This window comes from Hemiscyllium ocellatum, chromosome 18, assembly GCF_020745735.1.
Source record: "Hemiscyllium ocellatum isolate sHemOce1 chromosome 18, sHemOce1.pat.X.cur, whole genome shotgun sequence".
In the NCBI taxonomy this organism is placed as follows: domain Eukaryota; kingdom Metazoa; phylum Chordata; class Chondrichthyes; order Orectolobiformes; family Hemiscylliidae; genus Hemiscyllium; species Hemiscyllium ocellatum.
In genome coordinates this window covers 35,497,741-35,518,394 of record NC_083418.1, presented here as the reverse complement: position 1 = coordinate 35,518,394, position 20,654 = coordinate 35,497,741, and the positions used below count along the sequence as shown (strand labels likewise).

The following is a 20,654-nucleotide window of genomic DNA, read 5'->3' as shown; positions in this document are numbered from 1 at the left end:
TGGTATCAATGCTTTTTATCTTGCACTCCCAGGGAAAATGCAAGAATGCCAGATTTTAAAGGGGACAACAATTTATACTGCAGGGGAAATAGTTGGCAAGTCAGATGTGGTGTTGCTACAGAAGCCACACTTTTGTGGGCATGTTTTTGTTTTGCTTCAAAAAAGACATAATGCCTGGACATGTTCTTTACAGAGGGCAGATCCCATCTCATATTGCTTTTAGTAAGTATAGGTGAACAACATTGTGTGCCTGACTCGTAATCTTGAACTGATTGGTCACGTAACCCTTAGCACATTCAGAATTATTAATGCACTGTCCTCTGCAGACAAATTAGATCAGATTACTTACGGTATGGAAACAGGCCCTTTGGCCCAACAAGTCCACACCGACCCGCCGAAGCTTAACCCACCCATACCCCTACATTTACCCCTTACCTAACACTACGGGCAATTTAGCATGGCCAATTCACATGACCCACACATCTTTGGACTGTGGGAGGAAACCGGAGCACCCGGAGACGGGGAGAACATGCAAACTCCGCACAGTCAGTCGCCTGAGTCGGGAATTGAACCCGGGTCTCAGGCACTGTGAGGCAGCAGTGCTAACCACTGTGCCATCGTGCCGCCCACTGTAAAAGCTCCTGTCATAGTTGTGCTAAGAGATGAAGCAAGAATTTCATTTCAAGAGATATAATTGGACACGTTCTCTAGTTGGTAGTGTACAACTTGTAGTGATCTGCAAAGGTCTGGTCTGGAGCAACAAGTATTCACATTATCAACTCAAGTCACATAACCAAAGTTGACAATGGAACAAAGATAGATGGTACTGTACAGTGTTTAAATGGAGATGCAAAATTGCAAGGACGTATCGGTAGATGAAGTGAATCGGTAAAGGCATGATAAACAATTTTCAATGAATTTTTAAAAATCCATTTTAGACCTTAAATATAATGAACAGGATATTTTTTAAATCATATAAGAAATTGAAACATTGAAGCTCTAAGTAGATTTGAAGATCTACATGTGGATCACTAAAAGAACTTCAAAAACTAATCAAAAAAGCTAATGGAATGGTCGCATTTATATCGAGAAGACTAGAATACAGGTGAGTAGAATTCATACTATAGTTACACAACATTCATAGAGTCATAGAGATGTACAGCATGGAAACAGACCCTTCGGTCCAACCTGTCCATGCCGACCAAATATCCCAACCCAATCTAGTCCCACATGCCAGCACCCGGCCCATATCACTCCAAACCCTTCCTGTTCATATACCCATCAGAATGCCTCTAAATGTTGCAATTCTACCAGCCTCCACCACATCCTCTGGCAGATCATTCCATATATGTACCACCCTTTGCGTGAAAACATTGCCCCTTAGGTCTCTTTTATATCTTTCCCCTCTCACCCTAAACCTATGCCCTCTCATTCTGGACTCCCCGACCCCAGGGAAAAGACTTTGTCTATTTATCCTATCCATGCCCCTCATAATTTTATAAACCTCTATAAGGTTACCCCTCAGCCTCCAACGCTCCAAGGAAAACAGCCCCAGCCTGTTCAGTCTCTCCCTGTAGCTCAGATCCTCCAACCCTGGCAACATCCTTGGAAATCTTTTCTGAACCCTTTCAAGTTTCACAACATCTTTCCGATAGGAAGGAGACTAGAATTGTATGCAGTATTCCAACAGTGGTCTAACCAATGCCCTGTACAACTGCAACATGACCTCCCAACTCCTGTACTCAATACACTGACCAGTAAAGGAAAGCATACCAAACGCCTTCCTCACTATCCTATCTACCTGTGACTCCACTTTCAAGGAGCTATGAACCTGCACTCCAAGGTCTCTTTGTTCAGCAACACTCCCTAGGACCTTACCATTAACAGTATAAGTCCTGCTAAAATTTGCTTTCCCAAAATGCAGCACCTTGCATTTATCTGAATTAAACTTCATCTGCCACTTCAAGCCCATTGGCCCATCTGGTCCATATCCTGTTGTAATCTGAGGTAACCCCTTTCGCTGTCCACTACACCTCCAATTTTGGTGTCATCTGCAAAATTGCTAACTATACCTCTTATGCTCTCATCCTAATCATTTATATACATATCAAAAAGTAGAGGGCCCAGCATTGATCCTTGTGGCACTCCACTGGTCACAGGCCTCCAGTCTGAAAAACAACCCTCCACCACCACCCTCTGTCTTCTACCTTTGAGCCAGTTCTGTATCCAAATGGCTAGTTCTCACTGTATTCCATGAGATCTAACCTTGCTAATCAGTCTCCCATGGGGAACCTTGTCGAATGCCTTACTGAAGTCCATACAGATCAAATCTACTGCTCTGCCCTCATCAATCTTCTTTGTTGCTTCTTCAAAAAACTCAATCAAGTTTGTGAGACATGATTTCTCACGCACAAAGCCATGTTGACTATCCCTAATCAGTCCTTGCCTTTCCAAATACGTATACATTCTGTCCCTCAGGATTCCCTCCAACAACCTGCCCACCACCGAGATCAGGCTCACTGGTCTATAGTTCCCTTGCTTGTCTTTACCACCATTCTTAAACAGTGGCACCACGTTTGCCAACCTCCAGTCTTCTGGCACCTCACCTGTGACTATCGATGATTCAAATATCTCAGCAAGAGGCCCAGCAATCACTTTTCTAGCTTCCCACCGAGTTCTCGGGTATACCTGATCAGGTCCTGGGGATTTATCCACCTTTAACTGTTTCAAGATATCCAGCACTTCCTCCTCTGTATTCTGGACATTTTGCAAGATGTCACCATCTATTTCCCTACAGTCTATATCTTCCATATCCTTTTTCACAGTAAATACTGATGCAAAATATTCATTTAGTATCTCCCCCATTTTCTGTGCCTCTACACAAAGGCCGCCTTGCTGATCTTTGAGGGGCCCTATTCTCTCCCTAGTTACCTTTTTGTCCTTAATATATTTTTAAAACCCCTTTGGATTCTCCTTAATTCTATTTGCCAAAGCTATCTCATGTCCCCTTTTTAACCTCCTGATTTCCCTCTTAAGTATACATTCCTTATGCCTGAAATGGTGATTCTCCTGCTCCTCAGATCCTGCCTGACCTGCGCTGCTTTTCCAGCACCACACTCTTGACTATAGTTACACAACACCCTGGTTAGACCATATCTGCAGTACAATGAGGATTTCTGGGCAAACGTCTCAGAAGGATGTACGGAATGCAGCATGGATTAACTCAAATGATACTTGGACTCCATGGTTAAGCTATAAGAAGACATTACACACAGTATGAATATACTCAATGGATTTTAGAAATTCAGGGATGATTTGGTCAAACATGTCATGATTTTAAGGGGAAACATTGGAAATAAACTATTAGTGATCGGTGTGGAATCTGAATCTGACAGCATGTGCAGTCAGAGAAACATATACCACAGAAACACACTCTTAGGTCCAACTCATCTGCACCAACTAGAAATCTCAATCTGACTTAGCCCCATTTGCCAGAATTTGGCCCATTCCCATCTAAATGGCATGGTAGCTCAGTGGTTAGCACTGCTACCTCACAGCGCCAGGGACCCGGGTTCAATTCCAGCCTTGGGTGACTGTCTGTGTGGAGTTTGCACATTCTCCCCGTGTCTGCGTGTGTTCCCTCCGGGTGCTCCAGTTTCCTCCCACAGTCCAATAATGTGCAGGTTAGGTGAATTGCTCATGCTGAATTGCCCATGGAGTTAGTTGCATTAGTTAGGGGGAATGGGTTTGGGTGGGTTACTCTTCAGAGGGTGGATGTGGACTAGTTGGGCTGAAGGGCCTATTTCCACACTGTAGGAAACCTAATCTAATCTAAACCCTTCCTATTCATATACACATCTAAATGCCTTTTAAATGTTATAATTGTACCCACCTCCAGCAGTTCCTCTGGCAGCTCGTTCCATACATGCATCAACCTCCGTATGAAAAAGTACCCCTCATCCTTTTTAAATCTTACCCCTCTCACCTTAAGACTATGCCCTCTAGTTTTGCATTCCCCCACCCCAAGAAAAAGACGTTGGCTATACACCGTATCCAAGTCCCTCGTGATTTTATAAACCTCTATAAGGCCACTCCTCAGCCTCCGGCGGTCCAGGCAAAAAGGCCTCAGGCTATCCAGCCTCTTCCTATAAGTCAAACCCTCCAACCCTGACAACATCCTTCTAAATCTTTTCTGCACCCTCTCAAGTTTAGCAATATATTTTTAATGAAAGGGTGACCAGAATTGTACGCAATAAACCAAATGTGGCCTCATCAATGTTCCGTAGAACTGCAAGGTGAATTCCCAAAACTTATACTCAGTGTTCTGACTAATAAAGGCAAGCGAGCCAAATGCTTTATTCACCACCCTGTCTATCCGTGACTCCACTTTCAAAGAACTATTCACCTGCACTCCTGGGTCTCTTTGGCAACACACCTGAGTGCTATCATTAAATGTATAAGTCCTGTCCTCCTTTACCGAAATACAACCCTACATATTTATGTAAATTAAACTCCCATCTGCCACCCCTCAGCTCAATGGCCCATTTGATCAAGGTCCCATTGTCCTCTGAGATAGCCTTCTCCACTGTCCACTAATTTCAGGAATGAATTTAGGAAAAGTTCTACATTAAATGTGGAGAGATATTGACCTTTCTCTACAAACAACAGTTGGTGGCAGAGCAATAGTTCATTTTATTCTGAACTTTTTGTTAATGAAAGCCCTTTAGCAATATGGACCAAAGGTGATGTATGGAATTAAGGTGAAAATCAGCTCTGCCACTTCAAAGGACAGAACAGGCTTGATGAATTAAATGGCTTATTCCTGTTTTATAATCTGAGAGACTTTGCCAACAGGAGGAAAAGAAAAACAAATGAAAATTCAGTTTGCTGGACTTGTTACTCAGAGAAGTTAGGCTGTGTGTACAATCTTCTACAGCTCTAGGTGAAATGATGGTACACAAAAAAAAAGGCAATTGCACTTGTGAAATGAAGAGAAAATTTCCAAAAAAAAGACACATTTGGCACTGCTTATTCTGAGTAATACTTGTTCCATATGTAACCTGCTGTAGAAAGTCTACATCAATTAGTATGTATCATAGAAAACAGGATTATTCAGTGAGTGGGATTATTAAATGTTTGTCATCTCATTGGTGAAGTAGATGTATTTTTGAACAAGTGACGTCTCATTTTTACAGTCTCAATTTTGATAGCCGTCAGCATTAGGTTTACTCATCATAAAAATGCCTTGAGTTTTGTTGTAGCACAATATTGGTGTCCCTACCTTTGGGCTCGGAGGACTGGGTTCAAGTCTCACCTGCTCCAGTTTGACAGAAAGAGGGTGAGGGTGGCAGGGATGGGATTGTTGGGAGTGACTGGCAAGCTTCTTATCACAAAGGACATCATTGACCCCACGGGGTCCAAACACTGCCTGACCAAGAGAGATACCCTAACTCCAAGCACAGTGGGAGTATCTCCAAGATTTACCTGATGACTTCCCTATGTGGGTGAGGCCCCTTCTCTACTGTCAAAATTACAGCAGTGGTAGAAAGAGACCATTAATTGTTTCCTCAAATGGCTCAACTAGCTTCCGGGCGAGATGGCTATCAGCTAGTTTCTCTTGGACAAGCAATCCATCTTGTCCTTTTTTTTATTTTCCCTACCTGCTCCAAACACTCTATAAATGTTCAAGTAAAATTCCAGCCTGTGTGTCTTCAACATCAAAAATATCCCAAATTACATTCAGTCGATGAAGTGCATTTGAAGTACAGACGCACCTGTAATGCAGGAGATACAACAGCCAGTTCACACAAGCCGCACCTTCAGCATAACTAGGTAAACTGCTCTAATAGTGAGGAATAAATCAGGCTAGGGAACTGGTGAGAAATCTTTTTTCTTCTAATTGCATTCAGCTGATACTGCCCAGAATGGATTTGTTTTCACTGCTCCCGGAATACGCATGGCAATTTCCAGGTGCATAATTAAGCTTTGAATTTTGACCATTCTCTTCTTAAAGTGCTGACCTCTGCGCTAAAATTGTAGAATTTATTTTCAACCCCTCCACAGAGATTTGTGAACCCAACCCAGTCCATCACACAATCTAGCCATCCACCCATTGATTCCATCAAAACTTCCCACTGACTCAGGAAAGCAACCAACACAGTCAAAGACTCCTTCCTCCCTGGTTATACACGTTTCCATGGGATAGAAGATATAAAAGTTTTGAATACAAGTATGAATAGATCCAAAATCAGCTTCTTCTTTGCTGTTATCAGACTTTTGAACGGACCTCTCAAATGTTACTTCTGATTTCTCTCTCTGTAGCTGTAACACTTTATTCTGCACTCTGTTCTGTGACCTTGATGCACTTGTATGGTGCAATCTGTCTGTATAGCATGCAAAACAACACTTTTAGGTATTTCAGTACAAGTGACAACAATAAATCAATCATGCATCCTATAGCATGGAGACAGGCTCTTTGGCCCAAACTGGTACATGCTGATCAAAATGTCCCATCTGCACTAACCCTATTTCCCTGCACTTGTCCCATATCCTTCTAAACTGTTCCTATTCATGTGTTTGTCCAAATGCTCTTTTAAATGTTATTAATGTACCCACCTCAATCACTTCTGCTGGCAGCTCATTCCATATGCCTACTACCCTCTGTGTAAAAAGGTTGTCCCTCAGGTTCCCTTTTATTCTTTCCCCTCTACCCTTAACTGTAGTCCTTGATTCCCCAACCCTGGGAGAAAGACTGAGTGCATTCACCCGATCCATGCCTCTCATGATCTTATACACCTCTATAAGTTGTCCCCCTTCAGTCTCCTACACTCTAAAGAAAATAGTCCTAGCTTGTCCAACCTCTCACTATGACTCAGACCACTGAGTTCATGCAACATCCTTGTAAGTTTCTTCTGCACTCTTTCCAGTTTAATAACATCCTTACTATAACAAGGTGACCGAAACTGAACACAATATTCCAAGCGTGCTCTCACCAACATAGAACATAGAAAAATGCAACACAGTACAGGCCCGTTGGCCCTCGATGTTGAGCCGATTCAAGCCCACCTAACCTACACTAGCCCACTATCCTCCATCCTCTTTGTAGGATATGTGGAACAGTCCATCTTCCGTAACTACACTGGCACCACCCCCCACCTTTTCCTCCGCTACATCGATGACTGTATCGGTGCTGCCTCGTGCTCCCACGAGGAGGTTGAACAGTTCATCAACTTTACCAATACCTTCCATCCCGACCTCAAATTCACCTGGACTGTCTCAGACTCCTCCCTCCCCTTCCTAGACCTTTCCATTTCTATCTCGGGCGACCAACTCAACACAGACATCTACTATAAACCGACTGACTCCCACAGCTACCTGGACTACACCTCCTCCCACCCTGCCCCCTGTAAAAACTCCATCCCATATTCCCAATTCCTTCGCCTCCACCGCATCTGCTCCCAGGAGGACCAGTTCCAATACCGTACAGCCCAGATGGCCTCCTTCTTCAAGGACCGCAGATTCCCCCCAGACGTGATTGACGATGCCCTCCACCGCATCTCCTCCACTTCCCGTTCCTCCGCCCTTGAGCCCCGTCCCTCCAACCGCCACCAAGACAGAACCCCACTGGTTCTCACCTACCACCCCACCAACCTCTGTATACAGCGCATCATCCGCCGTCATTTCCGCCAACTCCAAACGGACCCCACCACCAGGGATATATTTCCCTCCTCTCCCCTATCAGCGTTCCGCAAAGACCACTCCCTTCGTGACTCCCTCGTCAGGTCCACACCCCGCACCAACCCAACCTCCACTCCCGGCACCTTCCCCTGCAACCGCAGGAAATGCAAAACTTGCGCCCACACCTCCTCCCTTACTTCTCTCCAAGGCCCCAAGGAATCCTTCCATATCCGCCACAAATTCACCTGCACCTCCACTCACATCATCTATTGCATCCGCTGCACCTGATGTGGCCTCCTCTATATTGGGGAGACAGGCCGCCTACTTGCAGAACACTTCAGGGAACACCTCTGGGACGCCCGAACCAACCAACCCAACCACCCCGTGGCTCAACACTGTAACTCTCCCTCCCACTCCACCGAAGACATGCAGGTCCTTGGACTCCTCCATCGCCAGAACATAACAACACGACGGTTGGAGGAAGAGCGCCTCATCTTCCGCCTGGGAACCCTCCAGCCACAAGGGATGAACTCAGATTTCTCCAGTTTCCTCATTTCCCCTCCCGCCACCTTGTCTCAGTCGATTCCCTTGAACTCAGCACCGCCCTGCTAACCTGCAATCATCTTCCTGACCTCTCCGCCCCCACCCCACTCCGGCCTATCACCCTCACCTTGACCTCCTTTCACCTATCACATCTCCATCGCCCCTCCCCCAAGTCCCTCCTCCCTACCTTTTATCTTAGCCTGCCTGGCACCCTCTCCTCATTCCTGATGAAGGGCTCTGGCCCGAAACGTCGAATTTCCTGTTCCTTGGATGCTGCCTAACCTGCTGTGCTTTAACCAGCAACACATTTTCAGCTCCGATCTCCAGCATCTGCAGACCTCACTTTTTACACTATCCTCCATATGCCTATCCAATGCCCGTTTAAATGCCCATAAAGAGGGAGAGTCCACCACTGCTACTGGCAGGGCATTCCATGAACTCATGGCTCGCTGAGTAAAGAATCTACTCCTAACATCTGTCCTATACCTACCACCCCTTAATTTAAAGCTATACCCCCTCGTAATAGCTGACTCCATACGTGGAAAAAGGTTCTCATTTTCAACCCTATCTAAACCCTAATCATCTTGTACACCTCTATCAAGTCACCCCTAAACCTTCTTTTCACCAATGAAAACAGCCCCAAGTGCTTTCCTCATACGATCTTCCTACCATACCAGGCAACATCCTGGTAAACCTCCTCTGCACCCGTTCCAGTGCATCCACATCCTTCCTATAGTATGGCAACATCCTGTAAAACTACAACATACCTTCCCAAATTTTATGCTCAGTGCCCTAATTCATGAAGGCCAGTGTGCCAAAAACTTTCTTCACTGCCCTGTCTACCTGTGACTCCACTTTCAGAGAATTGTGAATCTGAACTCCAAGATCCCTCTGTCCCATTACACTCCTTATGGCCCTAGCATTCACCACCTGAAACTCCTACCTTGATTTGACTTTCCAAAATGCAACACTTCACAGTTACTTATATTAAACTACATTTCCAATTTCTTCGCCCACGTCCCTAGCTGATCAAGGTCCTGCTGCAATTTCTGACAACTTTCCTCACTGTCTATAATACAGCCTATTTTAATGTCATCAGCAAACTAACTAATCATGCCTTGTACATTCTCATCCAGATCATTGATATAGATAAAAAACAGTAATGGGCTCAGCACTGGCCCAGAGGCACTCCAAACCTCCAGTCCAACAAGCATCCTTCCACTAATACCCTGTTCTTCCTATCATCGAGCCAATTTTGTATCTAATTTGCCATCTTGCCCTGGATTCCATGTGATCTAACTATCCAGAGCAGCCTATCATGTGGAACCTTTATCGAAGGCCTTTCTGAAATCCTTATAGACCACAGAGTCATAGAGATGTACAGCACAGAAACAGACCCTTCGGTCCAACTTGTCCCATGCCAATCAGATATCCTAAACTAATCTAGTCCCATTTGCCAGCACTTGGCCCATATACCTCTCAACCCTTCCTATTCATATACCCACCTCCCCCCACCTTTTCTCAGCCCCAACCCTCCCCCCACCTTTTCTCAGTCCCAACCCCTCCCCCACCTTTTCTCAGTCCCAACCCTCCTCAAACCTTTTCTCAGTCCCAACCCCTCCCCCCACCTTTTCTCATCCCAACCCTCGGACTCAGCACCGCCTTCTTGACCTGCAATCTTCTTCCTGACCTCTCCGCCCCCACCCCCTCTCCACCCTAACACCGTCACCTTAACCTTCTTCCAGCTATCACATTCCCAACACCCCTCCCCCAAGTCCCTCCTCCCTACCTTTTATCTTAGCCTGCTTGGCACACCCTCCTCATTCCTGAAGAAGGGCTTATGCCCGAAATGTCGATTCTCCTGCTCCTTTGATGCTGCCTGACCTGCTGCGCTTTTCCAGCAACAAATCTTTCAGCTCTGAACACCAGCATCTGCAATCCTCACTTTCTCCTATTCATATACCAATCCAGACACCCTTTAAATGTTGCAGTTGTACCAGCCTCCACCACTTTCTCTGGCAACTCATTCCATACACACACTACCCTCTTCATGAAAAAATTGACACTTAGGTCCCTTTTAAATCTTTTCCCTCTGTCCTTAAACCTATGCCCTCTGGTTCTGGATGCCCCCAGCTCAGGGAAAAGACCTTTTCTATTTATCCTATCCATGTCCCTCATGATTTTATAAACCTTTATAAGGTCACCGCTCAGCCTCCGTCGTTCCAGGGAAAATAGCCCCAGTCTGTTCAACAAACAGCACAAACCCTTGTAGCACAAACCCTCCAACCATGGCAAAGTCCTTGTAAATCTTTTCTGAACTCTTTCAAGTTTCACAACATCCTTTTGATAGGAAGGAGACCAGAATTGCATGCACTATTCCAATGTCCTGTATAACCACAACTTGACCTCCCAACTCCTGTACTCAATATTCTGACCAATAAAGGAAAGCATACCAAACGCCTTCTTCACTATCCTATCTACCTGCAACTCCACTGTCAAGGAGCTATGAACCTGCACTCTTTGTTCAGCAACACTCCTCAAGACCTTACCATTAAGTATATTAGGCCCTGCTTTAATTTTTTTCCAAAATGCAGCGCCACACATTTACACACATTTATCTAAATTAAACTCCCATCTACCACTCCTCAGCCTATTGGCCCATCTGATCAAGATCCTGTTGTAATCTGAGGTAACCTTCTTTGCTGTCCACTAACCTCCTATTTTGATGTTATCTGCAAACTTACTAACTATACCTCCTATGTTCACATCCAAATCATTTATATAAATGCAAAAAGCAATGGACCCAGCACTAATCCTGGCACACCACTAGTCACAGGCCTCCAGTCTGAAAAGCAATCCTCCACCACCACCCTCCGTCTTCTACCTTTAAGCTAGTTCTGTATCCAAATGTCTAGCTCTCCCTGTACTCCATGAGATCTAACCTTGCTTACCCTACTACAATGAGGAACCTTGTCGAACACCTTACTCAAGTCCATATAGATCTCATCCACCGCTCTGCCCTAATCAATCCACTTTGTTACTTCCTCAAAAAATTCAAGCAAGTTTGTGAGATGAGATTTTCCATGCACAAAGCCATGCTGTCTACCCTAATCAGTCCTTGCCTTTCCAAATACATGTAAATCATGTCCCTCAGGATTCCCTCCAACAACTTGCCCAACACTGATGTCAGGATCATCGGTGTATAGATCCCTAGCTTTTCCTTACCACCTTTCTTAAATAGTATGTCTATGTCTATCAATCAATCAATCTAGTGCTGGTACAAATGCTTATTCTTTATGCTTGAACCAAGGCAATTGTGTTGGTGACTTTAGGTTACTTAGCCATATTGGTAAGATGAAGGTGGGGTACATTACAATCAAGGGCAAACCCATCTTCAATTAATCACTCCTTAATGACATTGTGGGTGTACCCACAGCACTTGAATTGCAGTGGTTCAAGAAGTTAGCTCATCACCATATCTCATCAGCAAATTAAAAACACGTATCTATTCATGAGGCAATGTTCCAGACAGCTATTAAGATTGGGAATGCTAGCTGATCTTTTTTTTCCCCTCCTTGCACTTTAGCATCACAATGATTGCCCATCATAATAAGTTCATCCTTACTTTAGCATTTGCAGGTAAGAAAATAAATCTTACAGGCTCTTTAATACTTTTATCCTATATCAGTATGTACAAGTATTTGTCATCCTATGAGTGTGTGGGTGTGATATGCGTAATTACAACTAGATCAATCTTCTATTTCCTTACATGGGTGTTGAAGATTAAACAAAAAGGCACAGTTTTAGAAATTGAGAATCAAAATTAAATTCAGAATAAAATGAGAATTAATTATTGAAGAAAATTCTTATTGCATTGTTAATGTTTGTAATAACAATGGTGTTGTGTTCTCACCATTTAATGCAGATTCTTTTGTAATGTTGAGTCTTGCTGTTATGTTTGGTATACATGATTTTTAATTTAGTGGTATTAATTTAAAAACAAATCTTCCATGCAATGCATGCATTGCTGGCCAAGCTAGCATTTATTACCTCTCCCTAATAGCTGTTGAGAAGGTGGTTGTGAGCTGCCTTCCTGAATGTCAGCAGTCCATGTAGCGTAAGTCCATCCACTGTGCTATTAAGAAGAGAATTCCAGATTTTTTGCCCAGTAATAGTGAAGGAACAATAATATAGTTCAGGCCAGGATGGTATGTGGTTCAGAGTTAAAGTTGAAAGTGGTGGTGTTCCCATCTCTTACCAGTGTCCTTCCAGTTTATTGGTCATGTGTTTGGAAAGTGCTGTTGAAGAAGCCTTGGTGAGTCGCCGCATTACATACTGAAGGTGGTAGACACTGTGTACTATTGTGTACTATTGTGCATCGATGGTGGAGGGAGTGAATATGGAAGGTGCTGGGTGGGTTGGCAAAAGGGCTTCTTTGCCCTGGATGACATCAAACGGAATTAAAAGGTAAGTCAAAACCAATTGGACTGTGATCTCTTGTGATTACAAATATAATGAGGAGTTGACAAACCTCGCTCAACAGCAAGCCACTCCTACAGATTATATCCCAAACTGCATGCACACTTTGTTTTTCCTTTGAAGAGCACAAAAGGACTGGGGTTAAAAAGCCACTTTAACTCCATTGAAATATGTTAGTCGGATTGAAATCCATGTGTGTGCCAGGTTGCTTGGAAATTTTAGTGTGTTGTAAAGATTACATTTGAAGACTACCTCCCTGTAACTCCTATGATTGAAGTAAAGACTATCTCTCACTCTGAGTATTAGAAATCAGCTAGATACCATTTAGATACTAGTATCTAGTATCAGCTAGATACTAGATAACAAAAAAAGCTGTCACCCAGATTGCTGAAAAGCAGTTTTAAAAAGAAATGAATCAGGACTAACTAACTTTAATTAGCCTTAAGACCAAAAAATTGTGAAATTGACATTTCAGCTACCAACATCAATACCAGTGGTATTGTAACAATTGCAATGTTCAACTATCTTCATGATTAATTCAGAGACAGATCCATTTTAGCTTTTATATTTCTAGGCTCACCTCTTATTTCTAATCTCACTGTACATGCATTGCTTTACTAATTCTTCTCCTGTTTATTCATCAATAGACTCACTCTTTGTTAACTCTAGAAAGTCTGGATAAATTGGCTCCTTAAAGCATAGTGCATTTGGTCTGGAAGAAAGGGATTCTTTTAAAATTAACCTTGAGACAAATGACTGAGGGAGTGGATGAATAAAGACCAGGAATCAGTTCATCCCTTCTCACCCAGAAATGTAATAATTTGAGATATCCCATCTGGAGCTGTAGCAAGTAAATGAATCTCATCTGGAGTCTGGTCAGAACAGCTGAGAGACAAATCTTTGCTTTTCTGTGGTATTCCATTAAAAATTTGAACGGGAATTTATTTCCTGGCAAGGGAAATGTGCACGCATAATCTGCCATATTTGACATTGATTTTCACAATGTTCAAAAGGTTTTTAAGGCATATGATCCCTGTGAATTCTGGACTTCACAGTACTTATTTGGCTGGTTCTGTGCAATTGCTTGATGGTACGCCTCAAGAATATTGACTGGGGGAGTTGGTGTCAGGATTCTGCAATGAATGTTAAAGGAGATGGTTAGATTCTGTCTTGGTGATGATAGTCATTGCCTGCATCCATGTTATTACTGTATTTCAGCCCATGCCTGAATGTTGCCCAAGTCTCGCTGCATTTAGACATGAACTTCTTCAGTATCTGAGGAATCACAAATGGTGTCAAACATTGTGCAATTATTAATGAACATCTCTACTTCTGACTTTATGATGGAGGGAAGATGGTTAACTAAGAGTTCAAAGTTGGGCTTAGGGCAATATCCTGAGGAACACCTGCAGAGTTGTCCAGAAGCTGAGCAGATTCATTTCTAACAGCCACAACTACCTTCTTCTTTTTGAGGTGTGATTCCAATGAGCAGGATATTTTCTCTTGATTCCCACTGCTGAGGATTCCATACTCTGTCAAATGCTGCTTTCGTGTCAATGGCAGTCACACTCATTAAACTCTAGAGTTTAGCTTTTGATTGGACATTAGTGAGGGAAATGCTGAGCAAATCCTGCTTAATAGAACTGGAGAGTATCCTAATAGGGTAGGAATGGTTTGGATTGGTTCAGATCCATTTATGAGTGGATGCAGTTGCCCTGTGAAGCTGAAGTCTGATCACTATTTGTGGGATCACCTAGTTCAGTCTATTGCATACTGATACCCTGATGAAATGTGGAGAGTCAAGTCTACTCAGTAATTTGGTACCTCATCTTGGTCCATCACCATTGGCCCCAAAGTCAGTCTTGCAGTTGTGTCCTTTAGGGCTCAGCATGTGTAGATGCTACCGAGCCACTGTTAGTGATCGATTAATGGTGCTCCCCCAGAATACATTCTGCACCCTTGCGACCCTTTGGTGCTTCTTTCAGTTCAACGTGGAGGAGTGCTGATTCATCAGTTGGGGTGTTATTTAAGCAGGGTTGAGGATGTGAGCGGAATGTTAGTTGAAGGATGTTTAGGTAGGTGTCTTGAAGCTACATAGGGTTCAGGGTGGGTATTGAGAACTGTCACTGAATCTCTTTCCCAACTCTGGTTGGTCTGTCTTATAGGTGAGATCAGACACACCCAGCGATGGTGATGGTGTCTGCAAATTGTAAAGGATCAATCTGGAAACATGACTTTGTTAGGTTTGACCAGCCTATAGGACAGCTCTCTCAATTTTGGCATAAGTTTCTTGATTTTCATAAGGAGAACTGGGTTGTACATTTGCCATTTCCTGGTACCTGAGTCAATGTTGGCTGATGTGTCCAGTTTTCATTTCTATTCAACTTTTCAGTTGAAGTTTAGTGCATGGCCCAGCCTTGTCTGGCAAAGTGAGGGCAGTTAAGAACTAATTACATTTCTGTAGACCAGACATGACCATCTGTGAGACCAGTTTGTTAATTCCAGATGTGACATTATGACTTCATTATTGCCATACTTGATGTCACCCTAGTCTTGCAATTGCCATATTTTAATGTTGCCAGAAACAAAAAAAAACAACTCTCTGCCCCCACTCACAAGGAGCCAAAGTGTTCTTAATAGCAAGTGCTATTTTTCAACTACTTAGTTTTTTTTGTACTATCTCGATTTCTTTTAGAAGTATTAACAGTGAGTCAGAGGTTACATTGTTGGAATAAAGAATTTGGAATAAAGAAGGTGTGATTCTACTAATAGAAGATTGAATGATATTTTCTGAGAAATTGTGTTCAGACAGTGAAAGTTATTTTTGTTGACATGTTTCACACTGAAAATCGGATTGCTGGATAGAAAAAACATGGTTTTGTATTCCATAATGCATTGGACATTTGAGGCTCTTTTGACCCAATTTTAAAATGAACCTCAAAAACAATGTCTACTCATCCTGTATCCACAGCTTACCTTACATTGCTCACTGAACAAATTCAAATTACAATTACAGCTATTACTTTGTCACACTGCCCGTCAGAAGTCTCAGGTTGACTATTGTCTCTCATCTTCTTTGATTGTTTGAAAATAAATAATAGCCTCAAAGTGGTTCCACTATGATTGTAGCCAGTAGTTTCTACAGCACTGACCCTACAGGTATAAACACCTCTTCATGTGAATCATTGCCTATGCCTCATTTCTCTCCTTTGACTCTGGTACAAAATTCAATTAGCCACTCGGCAAGTCTATTTTGCAAAAGAATTCCTTATAATGCCTTCATAATTCCAGGCTACTTGTTGGTTTTGAATCCCATGAGAAGGATTCACATGACTTCTGAGGATATCAGCCTTTCAAAGCCTAACCAAGCCACAGCCACATAAATGCCTGATCCCAACAGCTGATAGGGAGCAGTGTTCCCAGTTTAAAGTCAGTGCTTCTGGCTTTCCTCACTGCCAGTCATTTGACTTGTATGAGTTTGACAGACACATAGCTACTTAAATTCCCAGAAACAGCAGCTTACAGACAAAACTAATCAGTCAGCAATCTGGTCTCCCACCAGTTATAACTGGAAATCAGAAGAATTCTAATAAAATTTCACCCTCAATGGGTTGTTTTCTTTCCATTACAGTTGATGTAACTAGAGATAAAGTCATTCTCTTTAGTTATTGTGGTTACATAAATAGATAACTGTGCAACCTGTGTGAAATGGTGACAGATAACAATAAAGCAGTAAAAATGTTTAGTGCATTAGAACTATGCACATGATTTGGTAATTTAGCAGTGTACTTAATAAGGGGAAGATCTGGGGAAAAGCAAAGGTGAGCCATGAGCTTTGACAAATTCAAAACTCATTGTGAAATGAAAGTAAAAGGCAAACTAAACTCAGTTTTATTCAGGGTGGTAAAAACAATGACTGCAGATGCTGGAAACCAGATTCTGGATTAGTGGTGCTGGAAGAGAGCTAGTGAGATGAGTAACTAATATAATAGGAATAATCCGTCCCTGGAACAATATTTAAACATATGGCTGTTTTAATAAACATGAATTGCATAAATAATCACTTCTCAGAAGTTCAGGCTTTATGCCGTTTTATGTTTTTCATCCAAAAAGAAGCAAAGTTATATTTAGTTTAAGTTTTGGTTGTTTGCTGCCAGCACTTTTCCATCAGATAGGTGGTTTGAAATTATTTGCTTTGATCTTAATCAACAACATTCTAAAGTTAGAGCCATAATTGGTGAGTTGTCCATCACACATGATTTTTAGACTTGCAGCTCATGTACAAAATCCTAATCACCATGTAAACAAATCCTTTGCTTGAGACTGAATTCTGATGATGTCCTCACACCTACTTTTTGCTGGGATTTCAGCCATTTGAAAGAAAAAGCAGATACCATTATCTCCATGTTTGCATCTGCTAGGTCTGGGAATTAGACTTGAGGATTGTAGAAGCAAGAAGTTTTCCTGTATGACAAGCACCCATTCATCAAAATGGCTTTTTCCAGTTAAGAGAGTGGCAAAATATCTCCATTAATGCACAAATTTCTGAATAACTTGAGTGGTGCAAGCTAGAGAATAGAATTTACAGGAGGTTCACATGAAAAAATTTAAGGACTTCATCCAAGATTCTGTATAGTCTTGGCAATATAGACAAAGGAAGCAGTTCCACTTGGCTAGAAAATGTAGAAACTAGGACAGTGTAGAACTGAGATAAGGTTAAATTTCTTCATTCAAAGCATTGTGAATCTTTGAATTTCTACTCCAAGAGTTGTGGTTGCTCCATCATTGAATTTACTTAGGGCTGAGATGGATGGCTTTTTGGCCTCTCGGAGAATGAAGGGATATGGAGAATGAAAATGCTAGAGGAGTTGAAGCAGAAGATTGGAACAATCATATTGAATGATAGGTTTGATGAACTGTATTGTCTAATCTTACTTCTGTTTGTCTCTTCTGTTTTTATGACTGGACTAAGGAAAAACGAATGATCTATGTTTCTTATTCCTTCTATTTTGGTGGGAGGGATGACAACTATTATCGCAATCCTATCTAGTCTGTCATTTCCTGCTATGTTTCCCACTGATGCTTCATCAAAGACCTTCCCTTCATCACAAGGGATAAAGGACATTTACTGATTACACAATGTTCAGCAATGTTTGCAAATCCTCAGATACTCAAGTAGTTTGTGCCTAAACATAGTAAGATCCTGGCAATGGTCAGGCTTGAGCTGATTAGTGGCAAGTAACATTGACACCAGACAAATGCCATTTCCAATAAGAGAGAATGTAACTATTGTCTTTGACATGCCATGATGCAATCACAGAATTCACCCACTAACAATAACCATAGATAAGATACTGGACCAGCCAAATACATACCATACATACAGGCCAGAGGTTAGGAATTCTGCAATGAATGATTCACCTTCTAACTATTCAAAACAGGTCTACCATCTAAAAGAGAAGAGCCGGGAGTGAGATGGAATAATCTGTGCAGCTAAACTACTCAAAAAGCCCATTACCATCCAGAATAAAGCAGCCCACTTGATTAGCACTTTATCTAACACATGAATATCCATTTCCTCCACCACCAATGCATTGGTGATAATAGGCAAGCAACAGTTGCTCAACGCTTCTTGGCAGCATTGTCACAATGACGATCTTTAAACTAGAAGGACAGAGGGTGGTGGTGGAGAGTTGCTTTTCAGATTGGAGACTTCTGACCCACTGGTGTGTGATGAGGAACAGTGCTGGCTCCACTGCTTTTTGTCATTTATTTAAATGATTTGATGTGAACATAGGAGATATGGTTAGTAAGTTTGCAGATGACACTAAAATTGGAGGTGTAGTAGATAACCAAGAAGGTTACCACAGAGTACAATGGGATCTGATCAGATGGACTGGTGAGCTGAGGAGTGGCAGATGGAGTTTAATGTAGTTAAAGGTGTGGTGCTGCATTTTGGAAAGTCAAATCAGGGCAAAACTTATACACTTAATGGTAAGGTCCTGCAGAATGATGCTGAACAAAGAGTCCTTGGAGCGCAGGTTCATACTTCCTTGAAAGTAGAGTCATAGGTAGACAGGATAGGGAAGAAGGTGTTTGGTAAGCTTGCCTTTATTGGTCAATACATTGAGTATAGGAGTTGGAAGGTCATGTTGTGGTTGTGCAGGACATTGCTTAGGCCACTTTTATAGCATTGTGTGTTATTCTGGTCTCCCTTCTATGGGAAAGATATTGTGAAACTTGAAAGAATTCAGAAAAGATTTACTAGGATGTTGCCAGTGTTGGAGGGTTTGAGCTATAAGGAGAGGCTGAACAGGCTGGGGCTGTTTTCCCTGGAGTGTTGGATGCTGAGGGGTGACCTTATAGAGGTTTATAAAATCATGAGGGACATAGATTGAGGGAATAGGTGAGGTCTTTTCCCCAGGGTAGGGGAGTCCAAAACTAGACAGCGTAAGTTTAAAGTGAGAGGAGAAAGATTTAAGAGGGGCCTAAGGGGTAACTTTTCATGCAGAGGGTGGTGCATGTATAGAATGAGCTGGCAGAGGAAGTGGTGGAGGTTGGTATAATTACAACATTTAAAAGGCATTTGGATGGGTATATGAATATGAAGGGTTTAGAGGGATATGGGCCAAATACTGCTAAAGAGAACTAGATTAATTTAGGATTTCTGGTTTGCATGGACAAATTGGACCAAAGTGACTATTTCCAAGCTGTACAGCTCTATGACTCTATGACAAGGGCAGCATGTACATGGGAAAAACCACCACTGGCAGGTTGCCCTTCAAACTACACACCACTTGTCTTAGAACTAAATCTCTCTTGGATCAATTTCAGCACAATGGGCATACTACACCAGATGGACTGCTGAAGTTCAAGAAGCTGTCTTATTAAAAGCAGGTAGGGATGGGGTATAACTGTTGGTCTAGCTACCAAAGCGCAAATCATATGAATGAGTAAGTTTGAAAAAATGACCTCTATGTAATTTATTTTGATTACTTGTCTCAAGCAATCTGAGTAGCTTTCACCGGTTCTCGGTCACTTTCTTTCTGAATGTCCTATGACATTCATATGACATCCTAGGAGGTTAAAGCAGGTGTGCTGAGATTTCTCCCCTCCCAACTCATTGCCATTGGCTTCTCTGGCCTGAAATTGGTGGAGATCAGAGAGGTCCACATGAAAACGGTTTGAAAATTTCATGATAGCATAGTGAGACAAAATACATAAATGAGACAGTTTCCATTCCATCTTCTTCTCTGCAATGTCATTTTAATAAAAATGATCTAACAATTAGTCACCATCAAAGATTCATTAACTCGGTGAGATAATTAATTTAAAAAGGTCAAACACTTTCCACATAATGAAGCAGACATTGCAGTAAACAACTGATTAATGTGTGTGCAACTTGCAGACCTACCGTCGACTAACAGGCAGAATCACAACATTGCATACACCCAAAACATTGAGACTTTAAAAGTGAACTCTCTTTACAGTCAAGAGCTATATATAATGTGCTGTTGTGGCATACTCCAGTTGTCCCTACCCCTAGGTCATGAGGTCCAGGTTCAAATCCCACCTGCTCCAAAGGTGAGTAATAACATCTTTGTACAGAAAAAAATAGATATAATGTACAAAACCTGGGCATGAAGCATAAAGAAAGCTGCAGTGATGAAGATGGATAATTTTTATCATGGCTCCCTGCTGTTTCTGTTAACATATTGTATTTTGCGTTAGATGAATTCTGGTAAGTGCAAGCAAAGCAAAACACAATGTTTAGACTACAGTGTTGTTTGGATATGAAATCGTTGACTTATTTTTTTCAAAATATATGCCATTTGTTGTACTTGTACGCCAGCCAATATAACTATTCAAGCTGCAGTGTAATCTCTGTGGCAAGTTGTGTTGCAGACTTTTTTTTTTAATCAGGAGATAGTGTGCAGTTAATATTCAGCAATGTT

The 20,654-nt window shown here is 42.2% G+C and overlaps 1 protein-coding gene across 3 annotated transcripts in view; it reads left to right on the top strand.

The window, feature by feature from the left end:
* The window catches only part of saxo4 (stabilizer of axonemal microtubules 4), a 153,111-nt gene that overhangs the window by 114,712 nt on the left and 17,745 nt on the right, over positions 1 to 20,654 (top strand). The gene's annotated exons all lie outside the window — the stretch shown is intronic.